General features: G+C 36.9%; 1 protein-coding gene and 1 pseudogene across 5 annotated transcripts in view; one reads left to right on the top strand and one right to left on the bottom strand.

Moving 5' to 3' along the window:
* The window catches only part of LOC119535544 (ankyrin repeat domain-containing protein 26-like), a 961,331-nt gene that overhangs the window by 36,631 nt on the left and 901,802 nt on the right, over window positions 1-22,898 (top strand). The gene's annotated exons all lie outside the window — the stretch shown is intronic.
* Window positions 9,564-10,875, bottom strand: LOC119534724 (annotated as a pseudogene).

Below are 22,898 nucleotides of genomic sequence, written 5' to 3'. Positions count from 1 at the left end.
CACTGAGGATGTTGGCAGATTCACGTTCCTTATGGTTGCAGGATGCAGGTCCCTGCTTTCTTGCTGGCTTTCAGCCAGGGGTCACTCTCAGCTACCAGAGGCTGCCCTCAGGCCCCAGCCACAGGGCTCTCTCACAGTATGGCCACTTCCTTTCTTCAAAGTCAGCAGGAGAATCTTACTTACTTAGCCACCTAGTGTAACTTAGTCATGGGAGTGAAATCCATGTGATTCACAAACCTGCCCACACTCAAGGCCAGGGTGGGGGTCCAGGGCTGTGTGCAAAAGGGGATGGGATTCTTGGGGTCCATCTTAGAATTCTGCTTACCACAAACACCATGTCTTTTCAGAATGAGTTTCCCTGTCAGCGTTTGTTCGCTGAGTTGCAGACGTATCAGAAAGTGCCGTGACTGGCAGACTCCGTTGTTAACCTTGTGGCTGCCATCTGCCTCATTACCTGGTAACACTTGGCATACAATTAGTGAATACTTTAGGTTAAAAAAAAAAAAACAATGTTTAGCAGTCAAACAGACATTAAACAGCTTCTTCAAATCCTAGCATACCCTGAAAATATTATGAAAATATTTGGAAAATGATGTATATCTGTTTAGAAGTAACCTCCAAGAATCTGTTGGAATTCACTACACTTTATCATGCACTCCATAATTATTTTGTGTCATCCTTTATCTTTTACATCTTTTTCTATTGCAAATCACAAGAAATAGAAATTGACTATCTTGACTATCAACCAACTGCAGGGAGCTATTTAAGAGCTCATTTTGAGCTGCCAATCAAAGAATTTAATGACATTTATACATTTTTGGAGAGTTTGTAATATATGAGCTCATGGTTTGGATTGCATATTGAGTGCCCACCACAGTGTCTTACCTGCGTAAGTGCTTGTGGAGGCCGGACTTGAAGGTGCTCCGTGATCCCCCCTCATGGTGTTTCTGTCCTTGTGTGATCGCCTTCAGTTGAGAGATGGGCTTCTAACCATAGTACGCAGCAGTGATGATGGGTGCATGTGATTGTGTGATTGTGTGGTTAGTGCCTTTCTTGCTGGATTCTCTCCCCCTCCCTTGACAGCTGATGAAGCAAGTGACCATGTTGGAGCCCATGTGGCAAGGAGCCAAGGGTGGCCTCTGACTGAAAACCAGCAAGAAACTGAAGCCCTCCGTCTTGCACCATCAGGGAGTTGAATTCTTCCAACAACTGCAAGAGTTTGGAAGTGAATTTTCCCCAGCCCAGCATCAAATGAGACTAGAGCCCTTGATTGCATCTTTGTGAAACACTGAATCAAAGGACCAAGCTGAGCTGTGCCTGGACTCCTGACCCACAGAAACTGTGAAATAAAAAAGACAGGATGTCTTAAGCTCTAGGTTTGTGATAAAACTGTTATGCAGAATAGATAGCTATCTATATTTGTTGACAGAGGATTTTGGATTGAGATATGCAATTGAATATGCACAGAGTACTTTGTTCTTTGGATAAAGAAATCATTTTGATGCCATTGAGAATATTTTTTCTTGTGTTCCTAAATATTTTTCTGGAAGCTTACTTCAAAGAGAGTAACACCTTTCCAGGTTTTCTTGTCAACCTATTACTATTATCAGACCAAAGCTGTGTTCTTTCTGCTCCAGAAAACATGATATAAAGGTTTTGTGGAGATGAAATGAAACTTACATGATTCCATTTTTTTCCTTCAACCCTCTGTAAGCCAGGGCAGATCACATAAATCTTGGGTTATATTTGCATTAATGTGAGCATTACATTAATGGGGCTACTGAAAAGATAACTTCAGCATCATCAGAACCCAATATTATGCAGTTAAGCTACTTAAAGCAACTTAAAGCAGGGAAAGAGTAAATGGCTTCTCCAAACTTTCTTATTTTCTTCCAGTTTTTCTAGGACCTTAAGAGATTTATTTCTAGATACTTAATCTTCAGCTAATCTATTTCCCAGAAGCTTTGGTCTTTATCACCTCTGGATCAGAGGGGTAGGGTTTAAGGGCTGAAATAGGAGAATCTGATCTTTAGAAATAGTGTTTTTAGTTGTCATGCTTGGCCATCTTGTTCAGTGCTCACTCTAGTTAACATATCATGATCAGCAAATCTGCAGATGAAACAAAGCTGATAGCAATAAGTAAGTGTACTACAGGTACAGAATTGAGATCCAAAAAATATTCTATGTATGTGAATCAAAGGGTTGGCAAACTTTTTCTGTAAAGGACAAGATGGCAAATATTTTAGGCTTTTCAGATCATATGGTCTCTGTTGAAATGACTTAACTTTGCTATGGTAGCATGAAATGAAAGCAGCCCATTGACAAAGCGGAAGCATAAATGGGTGGAGATAACTGTGTTCCTATACAACTTTGTACAGAAATAGGTGGCACATTGGATTTTCCCTGTGGACCATAGTTTGCTGACTCCTGATATGGATACCTAATTGTTTTAGACATTTTTTTGGAGTCCTTTTTTTCCCCCACCAATGTCCAGTGCTTGCGGTGTTAAATAATGTTTCCATATCCTATATGTGTGAGTCTGTTTCTGGGCTCTGTATTTCCTCCCATTGTTTTCATTGCTTACCTCAGCTCCAATGTCCCATTTCCCTACTTGTTATAACTTTGTAATAAGATTTCATACATAATAGGAGAAAAATGTCCTCCTTCTTTCTTCAGATGTGTCTTCGTGTTTCTTGGCTGTGCATTCTTCTAAATAAATCTTTAAAATGAGCTTGTCAAGTTCTGCAAAAACTCCATGTAGAACTTGACTGAATTGTATTAAACCAATAAATCCATTTGGGGAGAATGGACATTAGAATATTGTATGCCTATTTTTTGAAAACATTGTGTCATTCCTTTTGTTTGGGTCTTTCTTACTATCTTAAACTGAAATTTACAGTATTCTCCAAGGTCTTGCACATCACTTTTTAAATTTATTCCTTAGCTACCTTATTTTAGTGGTCAATAGTAAAGGGTATCCATTTGAAAATTACATTTTTGAACTCATTATTGCTGATATGTAGAATTTCAATTAAATTTTATATGCTGATCTTATATCCATTCACCTGGCTAAACTCTCTTAGTAATTCTAATAATTTTCTTTTGGGTTTATCATATCATCTATGTGTATAATGCCAGTTTTGTTTCTTCCTTTCCACCTGTATTTTATATTTATCATATTTTATTGCACCGACTATAATCTCCAGTACAATGTTGAATAGAAGTCATGAGAGTAGGGATGCTGGTATCTTCTGTGATTTTTAAAAAGTCAGTTAGCTGTTTTGCTATTGCATATGATATTTGTGGTAGAATTTTTTTTTTTGAAGATACACTTTATTAGTAAAGGAATTCCCCTTATTTTTAATCTTATGCCTGATAACTACAGTATTTGCTTTGATTCTTTATCTTTCTCTCCTTATGATTCTCTCTCAAGGAGGCTTTTTGTTTTTTCACATCTTGTGAGGCCAAGTTTGTCAGAATTTCAACTGTAAAAGTCTTTTAGGCCCAGTTCAAACTGTGTTCATCTAGTGAGGAATTGTGTTTGCTTCTGGTATTGTTGTCACTACCATCTCAGAACCCCTTTAAACTTTTGGCCTGAGATTGTTTTTATGAATATGAATTTCAACAAAACCTAGACATTTTTCCCTTTCTTCCAGAAAATCTAGAGCTAAGACTGAGACTGACTTCGATCACCCTTTGGGTGGGGACTATATTTCATTCTTTTTTTCCCTCTTTCGTCTTCTGAGCATGTCACCCTTTGAAGGCACAGGTTTAAGAAATTTTCCCTAATCTGACCTTGCACTTTAAAAGTATCCGCATGGCCGATAAACTCCATAAATAGTGGCTGCTTTCAATAAATATGTATAATGCATGAATGACACTATTTTATGAAATGGCATGAGCAATTAATAACCTTATGAATATTTTTTGATTATGAATATGAGAATGATCAGAAAAAATCATGTAAGAAAATTCCTTTTTGTCCCTGAAAATGCTAGTGAAAATTTTAATCTGGCATCTGCTTGGAATTATTTAATTCATATACAGTGATGGGCTTATTTTAATTTTTCCATTAAGCTACATTATTTACTTGGATCAAATTGTAATCGGCATTGCCTTTTATTTGACCATTTAAGAAAACATACTTCAGAGAGATTGATGTTCCTTTTCTTCTTTCTTCATCTTTCTATTCCTTATTTCTCTTAAAATATAAATCTAATGTGGTTAAAAAACCTCTTCTGTAAAACTAAATATTAGCATTATAGCATGCAAGCAAAAATGATTAAATGAAACAACAGTCAGGGTTTAAGAACATGTACAAAGCATATCTAAAATGTCTGTGATGGTTTTGTTCTTTTGTCATGCAATTATAGTCTAAAAATTATTATGTCATATTTTAGAACAGAATGTAAAGAAAGAAGCACATGATCTCACCATAAATTCCCTGGGTATAAATGTACCTTTTTTATTTGAAAAGCTTCTTTGTTACAAAACCTATCCTTCATTTTGAATCTGTGGTTGAAAGCAGTGTTATTTTAAATAAGAGTAACTTATTATTATTTGCATATTTAATGACGAGGCCTAAATTCTTGGTTACAACTTTTTGAAAATGTGTGAGTAAGGAATCATTCATTTTGTATCCCCCCCCCCCCATATCCAACATACTTTGCACACAGGAAGATTTCAGAAAGATTGCTGAAAGAGATGGAGGTTTCAAAAAATTAGACTTCTTTAACCTGTTACTCTCAGTTTTATTTATTATTGCATGCCTCCCACTATAAATAGAAATATTTACTGGAATAACTTAAATAATACAAATTAGAGTTGTGGAGAACACTGACAGTCCTGAAATGCTGCCAAAGCATAGGTATTTTGTAGCAAGTGGTGACTTAAAGTCAAGTGCATGAAAAAAGTGTTCCACATATTTACTCAGAGTATACACTTCAGTATACTGCATGCAACAATTATTTGAATACTCTGTATATAAGATCAACTGAATGCTTAAGTGGGATGAAAAAATATTCTTTATATTCATAAAGTAAAGAGTAAACTGTTGAACCTGAAAATAATATTTACTAGAATGTGATTTCCTTGAGGTGCTTTGCTATTTCTTGATCAAGGATTCTTAACTAAGGATCTCTCTGTGAAGGGCATGGATAAGCTTTAGGATATCTGTGAAGCCTTTGAAATTTTACCTAAAATATTGAACATATATTCATTAGGAGAGTCTTCCTTGATGAGCTCAGATTCATAAATGAGATTTGGGACACTAAAAACTTATGAACTTATATTTCTTAGGACTCATAGAATTATATACTTAAAATTGTTGAATTATATTGTTTGTCAGGTACCTCAATTAAGCTAATTCTCTGCACTCCCAGAATTTATCAATCATTAGTCCTAGTGAAAGGCATTAAAAATGCATGTGGCAGATGGCAGAGAGTAGGAGGTATCTGCTGTGTGGAACCCCTTCTTTCGGTGCTGTCCTTCCTTCTAGAATGCCACAGAAATAGTTTCCTTTTCTGTGTGCAAACTTCTATTGTCCACGTGGAAATGGAGGCAGAGGCTGGTCTAAGACACACAAGAGTAGGTCAGTCACAAGGTGAACTTGTTGCCACCCTTTGCCCTGACATTGAGGATTGAATAAGGCCTGTGAACAGTCATTGCTTGTCAGTGAATTCTTTTTGAATAAATCAATGATGTTTTATAGAAGTCTGTAAATTATATTAGGAATTTCATAAATATTTTAAGGTGATGCTTTTTTTTTATTATTCTTGATGTTCTGAAGGGTGGGAGTAAAGGAACTTGGTTTCAAAGGCTTTTGCCAATAACTCATGACTTTATCAGATTACTAACTCTTCTTGTCTCTTTTTTTCATCTATTAAACGGAATAATGTTATTTTCTCTATGTACTTTATTTTTTTCATAAGTAAATGCCATTTATCAATTTCTGAATTTTTAGAAGCAACCCATACATAAAGCACAATATTTCTAACTATAATTACTGGACAGACTATAAATGCTAAAAACAAACCAACACAACAATAACAATAGACCTTTGAAGACAGTGTTGACAATGTAAAAAGTGATGTCTGACAAGAAGAGGGAAAGGAAGGCTGGGGAGAAGGGAAGTGGAGAAAAGTGTAGGGGTCCTAATTTCCTTGCTCTGATGAGTGGAGCACCTCTCTCTCCTCTCCTTTTGGAAGTGCTATAATGACTATGTTGGTATGCTTGACGGTGTCCCACAGGTCCCTTAGACTGTTCACTTTTCTTCATTCTTTTCTCTTTTTGCTCTTCAGACTGGATAGTTTCAATGGAGCTATCATCATGTTTGCTGATTATTTGCTCTGCCTGCTCAAATCTGCCGTTGAGCCTTCTAGTGCATTTTTCATTTCAGCTTTTGTGCTTTTCAGCTCAACAATTTCAATTTGGTTCCCTTTTGTAATTCCTATCTCTATTGTCTTTTCATTGAGACATTGTTTCCTTTAGTTCTTTGTCCATGGTTTCTTTCAGCAATTTGGGCATTTTTAAGACAGTTGATAAAGTGTTTGTCTAGCAAGTCCAGTATCTGGGCTGCCTCAGGGAGGGTTTGTCAATTTCTCTTTTTTCCTGTGAATAAGACATACCTTGCATGCCTCAATTTTTTGCTGAAAACTGGACATTTTTAATATTATAATGTGGCAATTCTGGAATCAGATTTTCCCCCACCCTGTTTGCTGTTGTTTGTTGTGGACTGCAGTCATCCGTATGTTCAGTGACTTCTTCAAACTATTTTAACAAAACCTATATTCTCTGTCATGTGTGGTCACTAAAGCCCCTGTTCCATTGCTATTAGCCAGCCAGTGACTGGACAGATATTTCTTTTACCATCTGGGGCAAGACAAAAAAAGACAACCAAAAGATACCCTCCTTCCTGGGTTTTGCAGATTGGCTCTGACCTGGGCACTCCTTCAACATTTAGCCAGGGCACTTAATTTCTCCCTTAGCCATCACCTCTTGCATATGTGGAGCCCAGAGATCAGCTAAGGAAATGCAAACTTAGGGTCCTCTCAGGTCTTAGAAGAGCATGCATCTAGCCCTGGGCATGTGTGTGGTCCTCCAGATTATCTAATATGCAAGAGTCCTTCAAAGGGATTATTCCCTTATTTATCTTCCTTCCCATCCTCCTCTGTCCTAGGCCTGTTTACTCTGTCCACCATCCCTTGTCCCAGGTTGCTGTGGCTAGAATGTCTTTAAATGCTTTTGATAAATACTACCAATGAGGCCATTTCAGTACTGAGAGTTCAGAAGGGGACAAAACAAAGGCAAGGTTCTGAGCCGACCTTAGGGAATGGCCAGACAGTTCCTAAAGCACAGGAGTTCTTTGAAAACAAGGTTCATATTGCCCATTCTAACACACCAGCAAAGCCACAGCAGGCACACGGGCTGCCATCCTCAAGGCTGTTGCTGAGCTGGCAAATGGGTAGTCAGATAAGGAAAAAAGGCCAGAATGGTCTCAAGACCAATGAAATTTAGCAACCTCTTCATTAAGCACTCCTCTGGTTAAGTTTTTTTTTTTATTAGATTCCAGAGTTCCAAAAAAGTTGATTCTGTTTTTGCCAGCTGAATGATAGCTTCAGCAGAGGGACAGATTCTTAAGTCTTTACTCTCCTATCACAATGACAAAAGTTTAGAAATGGAGGCAGAGAGTGGTGTCAGAGGTTGGGGGAGAGGGAGATGAGGGTGGTTTTAAAAGGGGGACATAGAAGGATCCTGTGGTATTGGAACTTAGCTATCTTGACTGTTGTGGACTTATAAACCTACACAGGAGAAAACTGTTTAGAACTTAATACACACACACACACACACACACACACTACAACTAAGTGGAGGAACTCTGAATAAGACTGGTGGATTCTATCAATGTCAATATCCTAATGGTAATGATACAAAATGTAACCATTGGTGGAAACTGGGCAAAAAGTACAAGGGATTGATCTCTCTGTATTACTTCTTACAACTGCATGTGAATCTGCATTAGGTCAATAAAAATTTCAATTAAAAAGAAGTGATTCAGAACAGTCAGACCCTGAAGATGAAAACATTTTAGAACAGAGATTTATTTTGCTTATAATTTCCTTTTTATGTATCCACAAAATTTATATGATTAAAAATTTGTTTAAAGAAATCTAAAATAACTTTTTATATGAAAAATGAAATTCTAAATAAGAAAGCACCATGCTACATAATTGATAGTGATTGATTATTCTTTTTTAGTGTTATATAAAATGATGATGTATTTTACCATTAATGACAATCTAGACTTGATGATTTATGTGTTTGGAAAGAAAGTTGGTTAGCCTGCAAGTTCATCTTGACTCATGCCAGCTTTGGCAATATTGTCAAATGCCTGTGATAAACACTAGGGGCTTAACAGCACAGAGTGAGTCAGGAAGCATACAGTAATTAGTGGTGTAACAGGATAGTGACTTGGGAAGCCTATGGTAATTATCCACATTTCTGTTTACTATATGTGTAGGACAATATAAATTCAGGGGCAATGGTAAGTAATACATAAAACTTTTAATAGGAAATGGAATATGGAGTATAAAATATTAGCATCCTTTTTTTTTACACAAATACTTAAATACTCTAAATTATAGATAATATATTCACTCACTTTCTAAACAAGGTGCATTTCACTACAGATGCTGAATTCCGTTATTCTTCTGACTGAATCCTCTAATGAATAAAATGTTGGTGAAAACTCAAAATTTCCTAAGATTATGTATGGTCTCATCTACATAATATTTATTGTAGATGCTAAAATCATTGTGGTTAATACCAATTTAACCATTTCCAGAATACCATTTAGGCTCAATATTATTTTATTAAATGAAAGTATCAGATAATCTGATGTTTATGGCTCCAGGTTATAAAGAAACTTCATTCAAAACCATATTTGTCAAAATTTTAACACCAGAATAGAACTTAAAATGTACTTAAATGAGACATGAAGCTATTCATGCTTATAGTACAAGTTCTGTCCTATGGGTATTAATTTTCAAGTTTTTCTCTTTAGATGAAAATTTAAGTACAGTATAATTGATAGATGACTTTGTATATACATTTATTCTATAAACAGATGTCTTGGTAATTAAATAACATATTAAAGCCATAAATCAAGTAATTACCTCTTATGCCAAAGGTACTTTCACTGATGGAAAATCATTTATATGTGTTTGTTACAGGGATGAGGTCAGCCTACAGTGACAGAATAGATTAATAAAAATATTTTTTCCCATGTTTTCATCCTTCTTTTAATCAAACCAAGATTTGTGGGTGGAAGTACTGAATGTGGTAGGGCTGAACAATTTTATCAAGCTAAAAAGGTTCTTAAGAATACAATCATGGCACATAATGCTATTCTTATAGTACAAATCCTCAAATGAATCAAAAACTTTGTTTTATAGAAAACAACTATAATGCTTTCAAACAAAAATATTAAGATACATCAATGACTAGCAAGTTTAAAACAAACGTAGCTATCAAAATAGCTTCTTGTCAAGCTTTTGCAAATAGATTCAGCCATCACTGTCTGAACAAATCAGTTTTAGTTTCTTCATAGTCCTCCATCTATCTTTTAGCATGACGCTTGTTTGGTTGTTGAATTTATAATGTAATAATATTTTAGACCAGTTTCCCTCCCTGTATTTCTTCATGCCAGATCACAGATTCTTGTCTTCTTCCCAAAGCCATGCCTGTTTTTTTCTAGATCAATGTTTTTCAGGAGATACTGGTTGACTGTTTAAAACATGAAGTCTCTTGCTTCCAGGGACTCTTCTACAGTTTTCTTCTTTCTTTCTTCTACTTTGAAGAGTTCCTGCTCTTTCCTCTTTCTTATCAAGATCTTGTTGTTGGGTTCCATGTTTAAACTTAGATAAGAAGAGATTCTTGTGAGACCTCAGTAAGGATACTGTACCCTCTGAGGATTCAGTTACTGCAGACTGTGTGTCACTAACACTTTTTCTTATACACAAATTAGCTTCAGTTTCCATTTCGTTATTATTACCGTTAGGTTTATCTTGAGCGGTTACTGTTCTTGATCTTTTACTTTCCGCTACTTTTGCTGCTGCCTTTATTAGAAAAGCTGATAACTTTTCGCTTAGCACAAAATCCTCATAACTTAATTTTCTCCATCATGTGGTTATAGCTGAAGTGTTGAAAAACAGAATGGAGTGTATCTTTCTGAGAGATTACCTTAAGCAATTTCCTTTTTAAAGGCATATAAGCATTTGGGTCACCAAATAGCCTTTCAAAGATGACTTCTGCTTCCTTAAAATTGCTGTTTTCCATACAAACAGCTATAGCCTGAATTTTAATTAAATTCTGTATTTCTTCATGAAGTTTTTATGTTCCTTTTCAATTGAAGCCCAAGTCATCAGTGCTGATTCCAAGTGTGTAATTCGTTCGTCACTTTCAAACTCTGCATCAAGAGTTTTTCCTGCTGCAATTCTTGTCAAAAACTGACAAATACATATCGTTCTCAACTGATAAGTTGTGAGACTGGACAGTCCATGAATAATAGCTTCGGCGCTGTCACGCTTCGGATGGAAGTCCTCGGAGCGGCCGCCGCTGAAGGCCCGGCAGAGAGAGAGGCAGAGGAAGTCGAGCATCCAGCCAGCAGCCAGGGCCTCGGCCTCGGCCACCAGGCCCGCGTCCTTCCCCCCTCAGATGCTCCCACCTGCTCTCGGCACTCAAGCAGTTCCTGCCATTCGATCTTCTCCTGGTCATCCTTCCCCATTTCCACCATCGGCTCCTCGGGTGGGTACGCATCCCCCCCGCCCCATGGCCCCGTGGGCTCGGAGCTGCTAAGGCCGCCTCCTCCCTCCCCATACACTTTACATGATATTGAGAAGAGAGAGTGTGTGAGATTAGATATTAGTGTCCTTAGAACAAGTCAAAAGTGCCAATTCCTTGAATAACAGGAAAAATGTTATTAATTTAATAATGCTACAAAACTTTGTGTCATTGTTTTCCTGTTTGTTTTCTTCTCTAAAGAGGATATGGGTAACAATAATGGAATGCAAAGCACCTCTAGAATACAGAACTAACTGACATATATCCCAAACCATGCTAATGTTTGACAGAGCACCCCAGGAAGTTGAATTTCTGAACTTTTCATTTTACATTCACTAGAATATGCTATTTGAGGGAAGAGACTGTCTTTTAATAATGCCTTGTTTCTCAGTGCCCCAAAAGTAATGCCTGGCACATGGTTGGTACTTATTTTTTTTAAATGAATGAATGAATTTCTGATAATATTTAATAACATTAGATAATTGATGGATTGATTTTAGTTTGCATGGAGCATGTGATTCATGTAAGAAAATTGGGGGAATATGAAGTTGAATTCTGATAATTTTAGATTTTAAACATATACTCAAAATACCCAGGTGTAAGTTAGCATATGATAACATTTTAAATTCCTAGTGAGCAGAGTTTGTGAAGAAATTCCATTTTACATTCTTTTCAATAAAATAACTTTGCCATGATGGGACCTGAATGGTAAAATGACTCTGAAAAATATTTTAAAATTACAGTATGTCATTTGCCTACATGGCTAAAAAACCTGTGACTTCTAGTTACACTCCTCACCTTTACCCCACTTGAGTTTTATGATTTAGAGTAGGCAGAGAAACTGGGGTTTAAATTCTAGTTTTTCTTTCAGTAGTAATGGGATTGTTAACAAACTAATGGTTTTGATTAATTTTCTTAATGCAATAACATTAGTTAACACTGTTGAACACTGTGGACAAGGTACTCATGTAAACTTTATATGAGTTAAGTCATCTAATCCTCACCACAACCCTGTAAAGAAGTTACAATCATTTTCTCCATTTTGTAGATGAGTAAACAAAGGAACTTATCTGATGTTGTCAGGCTGTGTCTCAATGTGTGCATATTGTTACCAGTACAGCGAGATCTTGATGCACACAAGTGTTTCTCTAACCTTCAAAAGTTTGTACTATATCTATGGTACTATTAAGTTTATTTAATTTTATTATTATGACTGAAACAATTATGACTATTATTAAACCTCTGAAAGCTGAGCTAGAGTCTCAGATTCCACCATGTCCAGACTTCTGGCCTTTCATATTGGGAGTTCAAGCTCTCCTTGCCACCTTTAAAACAGGAAGAAATTCTGCTGGTTTCAGGACCAAGCCCTTTGGTAGATCTAGAGATTGTTGGTTGTTACTGACCTTGAAGGGACATGTAATCTTCATCAAGGTGTAAAATAAGATTCTTTAGGTATGTTCATTGTAGAAAGGTTGATTCAGAAAGGTTAATTCTTATACACTGAGGGTAAAAGAGAACATTGCTATTTAAAACCACAGGTGCCTTCCAAGGAAGGTGATTCTTCTAGAGAACTCTGTGTGTTCTTTGTGTGGCTCAAGAACAGATGCTCTTTTGTTTCACCTAAGCATATTGATTCTTTTTCTTTTTTTCTCCTCTCCTATTTGCAGAGGAGGAACTGAGTTTGGAAATAGAGCTGGTATAGAGTTGAGTTTTTCTGAAAAACAGAATGAGACGAATTTGGAATTATTGGAAGGCATGCTTAAAGAATAAGGGGAGGTGAGATGAGAAAGGCCAGGCAACAAGGCAAGCAGTTTGTGCCTCACAGCCATCTTCAGATCCTACATGCCACAAAGTGATCTCTTAAATGCTTACTGTTGCTCCGTGCTGTCCCAGTTAATGTTGCCACCATCTACCAACCTGTACAATCCAGAAATTTACAAATATTTCTTTACATATTCCTCTTTCTCATGCCCTTACCCAATTCCTGTTGATTTTACCTCCTCAATATTTTTGTCTAAATATCTACCCAACATCACCTGTGCTTGAACTAGCAAAATCTCAACCTTTATAATGGAGCTCGTCTCACCCGTTCTTGTACCCATTCATCTGGTCTTTTCACTGACATTACAAGTTAAGAGACTAATGTGTCACAATGCTCTGCTTAGTTTTTGATGCTTATCATTGCTTTTAGGATAAAACCTAAGTCTTTATTTTGGCCTCTAAGGTGCTGCATGCTCCACCCTGACCACTTCTTCATCTTCTTCTCACTGCTTTCAGTTAATATTATCCCAGCTACGCTGGCTTTCTCTTATCCTCCAAGGTTCCAGTTTCCTTCAAACCTCAGGTGACTTATACATCCTGTTAATGCTGCTTGGAACTCTCCTTCTCCAGTTTTTATCTGGATAATTCATTCTTTCCTACAGCAATCTGCTCAGACATGACTTCCTTAGGGGAAATTTCTGACTTCAGATTAGGTTTAGTTTCTCTTATTTGTTCTAATGGCATCCTCTCTGATTTCTTCATGGTGTTTACCATCATTTTTTTTGATCATTTTTTGAATTTTATATATATATATATATATACATTGATTGAGATTGTTCACATACCATACAATTATCCAAAGATCCAAAGTGTACAATCAATTGCCCGTGGTACCATCATACAGCTGTGCATCCATCAATGCAATTTTTTTTCAATTTTTAGAACATTTCGTTACTCCAGAAAAGAAATAAAGACAAAAAAAGAAAAGGAAACTCAAATCCTCCCATATTCCTAACCACACCCCCTCCATTATTGATCATAGTATTGGTGTAGTTCATGAGAGAGATTTCTGATATTTGTACAATTAATCATGGACATTGTCCACCACAAGATTCACTGTTTTAACCTCCAACTTTCCTTCTGATGACATGCGTGACTCCGGGCTTACGCTTTTGACCACCTTCACACACCTTTTGGCACTGTTAGTTATTCTCACAACATGTTACTATCACCCCTGTCCATTTCCAAACATTTAAGTTCACCCTAGTTGAACATTCTTTTCATAATAAGCAACCTCTCCCCATTCTTTAGCCTCATTCTATATCCTGGTAACTTATATTTCATGTCTATGAGTTTACATATTATAATTAGTTCACATCAGTGAGACCCTGCAATATCTGCCTTTATGTGTCTGTCTTATTTCACTCAATATAGTACCCTCAAGGTTTCTTCATCAACCCATTTCTTTTAAGATGGTTTTGTTCACACACCATACATTCTGTCCTAAGTAAACAATCATTGGTTCCCTGTATAGTCACATATTTATGTATTCAGCACCATTGCCACTATCTATATAAGGACATCTCCATTTCTTCCACAAAGATGGAGGAAGTGACAAAAGGAAAGATAGCATTAACCTAAAGTAGAATAAAGAGTCAGACAACGTAAAAAATGCCAGGAGTCCCATACTCTTCCCCTATTCCCCACCCCCCATATGCATTTAGCTTTGGTGTATTGCCTTTGTTATATTAAAGGAAGCATAATGCAATGTTTCTGTTAATTATAGTCTCTAGTTTGCATTGATTGTATTTTCCCCCAATCCCACCCTATTTTTAATGCCTTGCAATGTTGACATTTATTTGTTCTACCTCATGTAAAAACGTGTTTGTACCTTTTATTACAATCCTTGAGCACCTAGGTTTCCCTGAGTTATACAGTCCCAGTCTTTATCATTTGTCTTTTTTTCTGGTGTCCCACATGGTTCCAGTCTTCCTTTTTCAACCATATTCACAGTCATCTTTGTTCAGTGTACTTACATTGCTGTGCTACTGTCTCCCAAAATTGTTTTCCAAATCTTTCACTCCTGTCTTTTCCTTTGTGTCTGCGGTGTGCTTCTTTTAGTGTTTCCTGTAGAGCAGGTATCTTGTTCACAAACTCTGTCATTCTCTGTTTGTCAGAGAATATTTTAAGCTCTCTGTCATATTTGAAGGATAATTTTGCTGGATATAGGATTCTTGGTTGGTGTTTTTTCTCCTTCAGTATCTTAAATGTTACACACCACTTCTTTCTTGCCTCCATGGTTTCTATTGAGAAATCCAGACATAGTCTTATCAAGCTTCCTTTATATGTGATGGATCACTTTTCTCTTGCTGCTTTCAGGATTCTCTTTATCTTTGTAATTTGATAATCTGAAGTGTCTTGGCATAGGCCTATTCAGATCTATTCTGTTTGGGTACGCTGTGCTTCTTCGATCTATAATTTTATGTCTTTCATAAAAGATGGGAAATTTTCGTTGATTATTTCCTCTATTATTGCTTCTGCCCCTTTTCCCTTCTCTTCTCCTTCTGGGGCACCAATGACATGTACATTCCTAATTTTCATTTTGTTCTTAAGTTCCTAGAGATGTTGCTCATATTTTTCCATTCTTTTCTCTATCTGTTCTTTTGTGTGTAGGCATTCAGGTGCCTTGTTCTCTGGTTCCTGAGTGTTTTCTTCTGCCTCTTGAGATCTGCTGTTGTATGTTTCCATTGTGTTTTTCATCTCTTGTTTTGTGCCTTTCATTTCTATAGATTCTTCCACTTAGTCTTTTGAACTCTCAATTTCTACCTTATGTATGCCCAGTGCTTGTGTTTCATTATACAGTTCAGCTCTTTTGCCATATCTTCCCTAAACTTTTTGAATTGACTTAGTATTAGTTATTTCAATTCCTGTGTCTCAGTTGAAGTGCAAGTTTGTTCTTTTCACTGGGCCATAACTTCATTTTTCCTAGTGTAGGTTGTAATTTTCTGTTGTCTAAGTATGGTTTCCTTGGTTACCCCCATCAGGTTTTCCCAGACCAGAACGGGCTCAGGTCCCAGAAGGAAGAAATATTCAATATCCAATTTCCCTGAGGGTGTGTCTTAGAAAGTTGGTACACCCTGTGATGCCTCAGGTCACTGTGCTTTTCTGCCCAGCAAGTGGCACCTGTCAGCCTGTAACTCCAGACTGGTATAAGGAGGTGTGGCCCATGGCTGTTTTCCCCCAGGCTCTAGGGTCTGGTTCTGAATGGAAGGCAGGTAGTAGAGCTGGGCCCCACCCCTTTCCTCTTAGAGAAGATGGACCCCCTAGGGAGAAGTCATTAGCATTTAAATGGTCTTTCTCTGCCTGTGCTAACTCCACCCTTGTCTGGGTCAGAGTAGTGGGAACTGAAAATGGCTGAGGATTTCTCCACTGAGCTGAAACAGGGACAGAAAGTCCCCTTCAGGGCTAGTCCATGGTGACCCTCCAGCTCTCCAAGGTTAGTCATCACCTAAAGCCTCTTTGCTTGTTGGGGATTCATAGCTGGTAGTGAGCAGTTCACTCTCACTAGTTAAAACCCCAGTTGAAGCTCAGCTGAGCTATATTCACTTGCTGGGAGAGAGCATCTATCTAGCACCATGAGGCTTTACAGCTTGGGCTGTGGGGGGAGGGGTCTCCCGGCTTGGATCTGCAGTTTTTACTTACAGATTTTTTGCTGTGATCTCGGGCATTCCTCCCAACTCAGGTTGGTGTGTGATGAGTGGACAGTCACGTTTGTCCCCCCACAATTATTCTGGATTATTTACTAGTTGTTCCTGGTTTTTTATTAGTTGTTCCGGGGGAACTACCTAGCTTCCACTCCTCTCTATGCTGCCATCTTAGATCCTCCTCCTACCATCATTTTTAATTGCATATTTATGTGGTTATTTTACTTGTATTTTTCTCTGGCATTAGACTGCAAGCTACATGTGTCTGTTCTGCCCCAAGTTTTATCTTTAATTCTAGCACAATGCTTAGCATTAAAGTCACTCAAATATTGAATGAATGAAAGAAAGGACATTCCAGGAAGACATCTTATCTATTTACTGCCAGTTGTCTGACAGTTGTCTGTTTTAAGTTTGGTTCCTATAGTGGTGATGGACATGTTCTTTTCCATCCACTCTGATCATACATTTGTCATAGGACAGGTGAAGGTTTAGAATGTGAAACTACAGAAACCAAGGATGCTTGAATGCTACCTATACAGGCAAAGTTCCATTCCAGAATATGTAATTAGAGACATGAGATCACATTATCATGATAAGTGTCTTTGTGCCAAAAATGCCCATTAATACCTTGGATTGGTTCTTCCCTGGTGATGAATGCCTCCTGAGGCAGCTTGAGCCAGCACACATCCCTTTTGCCATTTGAGTACTCAGAGGGTAGCTGTTTGAAATCTATATCAACCCCTTTGAGCAAGGGCATGTAATACTCAAGAGAGCAAAGGAACATTTCTGAGTTACTGTATAAGGCAGTCACTTAGCCCAATGATATTAATATAATTTAGTAATGTTGCTAAACAGCAGCAGTCATTTATGTGCAAGTTTTCCAAATTCATGCTAAAGTTCTGAAGTAATTTTTATTTTGGGGAATAAATTGTTTGCTTATTTGCTTGTGTGATGCTGTTGCCACATTTCTTAATTAGGGAAGATTTTGATTTGGTGCTTATTCAGGCAATAGAGATGGGGTTTTCTTCTCACTGCTTTAGTAGGTGATTTATTTTGTGCTTCCTGTCTTTTCTATCTCCTTTCCTCTTTCTCCTCACCTTCTTTTCCCTCCTCTCTCTAACCCTCTTCTCTTTACCCTGTCTCAAGTACCCATTTCTTATTTACATGCTTTCATGCTTAAGTCAACCCATAAACACAGGCAGAAAGACAGAGAAATGGCAGCTTTCTATTTTGAGTAGGAAATTATCTTCCCAGAATTTTATAAAAATGGATTACTTCTCTCAGGAGATTCATTCATCGAGACAGAATTTGATCCCCCTGTACAAAATGACATATAAATAGAAACAATCAAAATATACTAGGATAAATATAGCAATTGGAGATTGGGTAGAGAGGAGAAGCCCAGTTTGGAGGAAAAATGTTGGCTGGTTGTGAGGCAAAGAAATAGAACAGCAAATATTCATTCAAATTGCAATATGAGACGAAGGTTATCCTGGGATGTACCAGAATTTTGTTTTGTTTTGTTTTGTTTGTATCTAGGGCTTCCTTGAACCAAGGTAAGGTTGCTTGGCTCCTGGAATTATAAATGAACTCCGTGCATATGTCAACATCATAATTTTATAGACTCCTAGAAAATAAGAGCTGAAAGTCAGCCAAAGGCAAGAAAGACTAGATTGTAGCCAACACCTCACAACTAATTCATTTTAGAACTGGGACTAGAATTCAGATACTCTGACTCCCAGACCATTTTCTTTTTTTTATGTCATTGCTTACAAAGATTGTACTTGCTTTCCGGGTCCCTTGAGATCTGCCTGCATATCCCCTGTGTCCTCTCTTATCCTCTCTAGCTTGCTCTTTGGGCTGTGACCCTAACCACCATTTCAGTCACCTCTGACAGTTGTCAACTGCAATATCTCTTAACTTAAAGGACACATACATAGTGAACTTTGCAATCTATCTAGTGTTTCCTCTCTTCACCTAGGGAGAAGTTTATTTGATAAATGGGATGCAGTTGAAAATCCATGCTAAGATTTCCTTAAGGGAATTGATATATAAACTTTTCCTTTCTTTTCTTTTCTTTCCTTTTTTTTTTTTTTTTTTTTTTTCATGTATAACATAAAGTAAAAGGTTTTGAGTTCTACTTTCTCACCATGGGCAGAAAATCACATTTGTCTTATTTTGAACTTATTTTGAGATCAAAAGACAGGATAATTCACATCTTCCACTCCAACAAAAGTACTTCAGGAACTTGGGTAGACAAGTTTATTATGAATGACTTTAACTTATCAGGGAGAAATTGCTTGCTTCCCAATTCACTCTTCTCTTCTGTATCTTCTCTATGCATTGAAGAAAATGCCTTTTTTCTTGACATAATTTTTCTCTGCTCTCTGTGGTTTAGAAAAAGAGGCAATGCTAGTTGGCAGTGCACATCTTCCTCTGTGATTGTCCTTTTACAATTGGGATAGTATTCTCTTCACCTGGTCCAATTTTCCTGCCTTTGAAGTCAACATATTTAGTAAATCTCATTACACAATATCTAAGTACTGGGTATTGTTTTCAGTGCTCAACTCTTTCTAAACCATTTAGGGGATGCCCATTTTCCTCATATCTTTAGAAAACAAAGACACATATATGCACTTGCATACACTTGATCAACAGTGTCTATGACTTTGTGTGGTCAAATGTTAACCTCTGCAATAAGTGAATGATATGACAGGCTCACTTCTAAAATAAGCTGCTATGACATAAAATGGACCTAAAAGAGCTCTTGAGAGCTAGTTTTGTGTGACAATTAATTGATGTGCATCTCCCACTCAGTGTTCCTTAGTTAGCAACATAGGTGATTTAATCTCACCTGTAAAGCAGCTTGCTCCTCAGTGTTCACCACATGTAGCCTATCATGAGGAAATTGGGACAGGTGAATGATAAGGGTTGGCACTCCAGGGTAGGTGAGAGTGTTTCTGAGGTCAGACTGTGCCCACCCTTTTGATATAGCTAAAAACCCATAAATGCACATGTTTTAAAAATTAATTTTGCTTTATGATATCTAACTATTAAATTTATACATCTATTTAGATAGACACTGAAGAGAGATTATGTATTTTAATTCTATCAAGTGATATAGAAAAGAAAGAAACTGCCTTTAATGTGTCCTTTGGTGTTTTATAAGAACCAAGTAAATATCCCAATTTTAAATATAGATCATTCTTTGTCTAAATCCTAAACTCTGACTTTTGTGTGTCCTGAGATGTGAAGCTTTATACATTCTGGGATACAGTGAAAAATAGAAAGGATTTAATTTTCAGGAAAACAATACAGCTGGAAGTGCAGGAAGTTATCTTTGTTTGAAAACTTTGTTGAGAGAGTAACATCACCAATATGGCAATGTAAGAAATCCCCAGGAAAAGTCTCTCCTCAGAATCAACTAATAAAAAGACAAATACTACTTTATTGGAACTCTGAAGTATGATAGAGACTGGAGAAGGACTCCACAGATGCTGAATCAAAGGAAAAAAAAAAAACAAAAAACAGTATCAACTGGGAGATTTGTGTCTGGACCCATCAGTCCAGATCCCTGCCCCTCAGTTGGTCTTGCATGGCCTAAGAGTCACACAGAGGCAGCAGAGTCTGGGTCCCTCCTTCCACAGATGCAGACCTTAGAGCCACTCACAGCAGTGACTTAGAACTCCACCCATATCTAGGCAATGGGACACCAAGTCTGCAGAGATCCAGCATGGAAAAAATGCTGCTAAGAAGTGCCACATACAGAGGTCCTCCCAGGGGAGAAAGAGACCACAGCAGAACTGTTAGCAAGAGGTGCACACACTCAGTCCAGTTTCTGTTTCATGGGCCATCTAAGCACAAAATATACCTTTCTAAATGGACCCCCACTTGACTCCCTGTGGTGGAATAACCTAATGGGGAAGAAACTGGAGGCAGAAAAGCCTCATAGGGGAAAAAGTGGGAAAACTGAACTGTTCTAAGACAGAATGGGTCACAGAACTGAAAAGTGCAATGAAAAGTGGGTAACAAGTGAGGGAGAGAACTTTACACAAATCATACAATTTGAGGAGAAAATTCTGCACAAAAGCAAACAGAACAGATCAAGATTCTTGGAGAAGGAACAGAGGAAAGGAAGCTTTCTCCTGGAGGTGAAACAATTGCACAAAAAAAGGGCAATTTTAAAAATTGTATCACATATCTGGGGCAAAAATCAGGTGCAGAAAGCCTAGAAAAGCTGAATATTTAAACAGAGGCTACTCTGAGGGTCCAGAATAAGTTGGCCCAAGCATCAAAGAAGAGCCTTAACACAAAGCTAATCAAGAATAAAATCCTAGGTGAGAGGGAGAAACTGACCTTCAGAGTTAACACATCAAAATAATCAGATGCCCAGATATCAGCAAAAAATTACAAGTAACAATAAGAAACAGTAAGATATGGCTCAGTCAGGGGAACAAATTAAAACTTAAGAGGAGACACAGAATTTGGAAAAACTAATCAAAGAAGTTCAAATAAATCTCCTAAATCAATTCAAGAGATGGAGGAAAATATGGAAAGAAATGAATAATGGAGGCTATAGGGCTAATGGATATCAAGAAGGAAATGAAGAATTCAAAAATTAAAAAAATTTAGAAATTATGGAGATGAAAGATGCATACATTAGAGGCATACAACAACAGATTTGAACAGACAGAAGAAAGAATCAGTGAAGTAGAAGACAAGTCAATCAAAATCATCTAGTCATAAGAACAGACAGAGAAAAGGATAGAAAAGTATTGAGCAGTGTCTCAGGAATTTGACTGATGTCATGAAATGTACAAACATATGCATCATGGGTGTTCCATAAGGAAAATGAAAAGAAAGGGGGAAGAAAGAATATTTGAAGAAATAACCACCCCAAATTTCCCAGCTCTTATGAAAGACATAAATATAAATATCCAAGAACTGGAACACACTCCAAACAGAATAAACCCTAATAGACCTACTCAGAGAAACATACTAATCAGGATGTCAAATACCAAAGATAAAGTATTCTGAAAAAGGTAAGAGAAAACTAAATTTTCAAATACAAGGGATCCTCAATGAGACTAGTGCTGATCTCTTGTCAGAAACCATGGAGGTGAGAAGGCAGTGGTAATGATACATTTAAGGTAGTGAAAGAGAAAAACTGCCAGCTCAAAATTCTTTATCCAGCAAAATTGTCCTTCAAAAATGAGGGAGAGTTTAAAATATTCATTGATAAACATAAACAGAGTTCAAAAACAAAAGACCTGCCTGACATGAATTACCAATGGGAGTTTTTCAGGTTGAAAGGAAAAGACAGGAGGGAGTGGCTTTTGGTAGTGTGAAATTGTCAGTAAAGGTAGCTAAAAGAATAAATGTAAAACCCAATAGAACTGTATACTCAATGTATAACTCTACTCTTTAATTCCTTTAATAGTTGGAATACAATTAAATAAGAAAAAGCCATATTTCCTGGTAAGGAACATGCAAAATATAAAGAGGTAATGTGACAAAAACAAAAGAGGGGAAATGGGAACAGAGAACATGCATGTTATTGAAGAAAAGTTGGTACTTTTTCAAATTAGGTTATAGGGTTGGGTTGTGTAATATAAACCTCAAGGTAATCACAAAGAAAGTATTTTAAAAATATACAGAATCAGTAATGAGGAAGGGATCAGTTATATACATCACAATAAATAAACTATACAGAAAAGAAAGTGGCAATAAGAAAAAAGAGAGACAAAACTGACTTAAAATCAAAGGATAAATGGCTATAGTAAAGTACTGTCTTTACAGTAATAATACTGAATGTTAATCAATTAAGCACCTCAATCAAAAGACACAGATTTACAGAATGGATAAAAAAAGCATGATCCAACTATATGTTGCTTACAAGAGACTCACCTTAGACCCCAAAACACAAGTAAGTTTAAAGTGAAAGGATGGAAAAAGATATTCCATGCAAGTATTAACCAAAAGAAGAGCTGGGGTAGCTGTTATACTATCTGAAAAAATAGACTTTAAATCCCAAACTCTTATAGGACCAAAGAAGGGCTCTATGTATTAAAGGGATCAAGCCACCAGGAATAAATAAGAATCATAAGAAAAAATGATGCCCCCAAATATGAGGCAAACACTGGCAAATCTGAAGGCAGATATAGACACCTGTATATAATAGTTGGAGATTTCAATACATCACTCTCAGCAGTTGATAAGATATCTAGATGGATGATCAATAAGGAAACAGAGAACTTGAATAAAATGATAAATGAACAAGCCCTAATAGATATACACAGAACACTGAACCCCAAAGAAGAAGGATATACATTCTTCTCAAGTGCAAATGGATTGTTCTCCAGGATTTGACCACATGTTGGGTCACAAAACAAATCCTAATAAATCTAAAAAGATGGAAATTAAACAAATCATCTTCTCTAACCACAGTAGAATGAAGCTGGAAATCAATAACAGGCAGATAATTGGAAAATCAGAAAATATATGAGAGTTGAATAAATACTCTTGATCAATGAATCACAGAAGAAATTACAAGAGAAATCAGTAAATATCTTGAAACAAATGAAATTGAGATGA

This window comes from Choloepus didactylus, chromosome 5 (genome assembly GCF_015220235.1).
Source record: "Choloepus didactylus isolate mChoDid1 chromosome 5, mChoDid1.pri, whole genome shotgun sequence".
In the NCBI taxonomy this organism is placed as follows: domain Eukaryota; kingdom Metazoa; phylum Chordata; class Mammalia; order Pilosa; family Megalonychidae; genus Choloepus; species Choloepus didactylus.
Note: the sequence above shows the minus strand (reverse complement) of the source record. Positions and strands in the feature narration are given on the sequence as shown.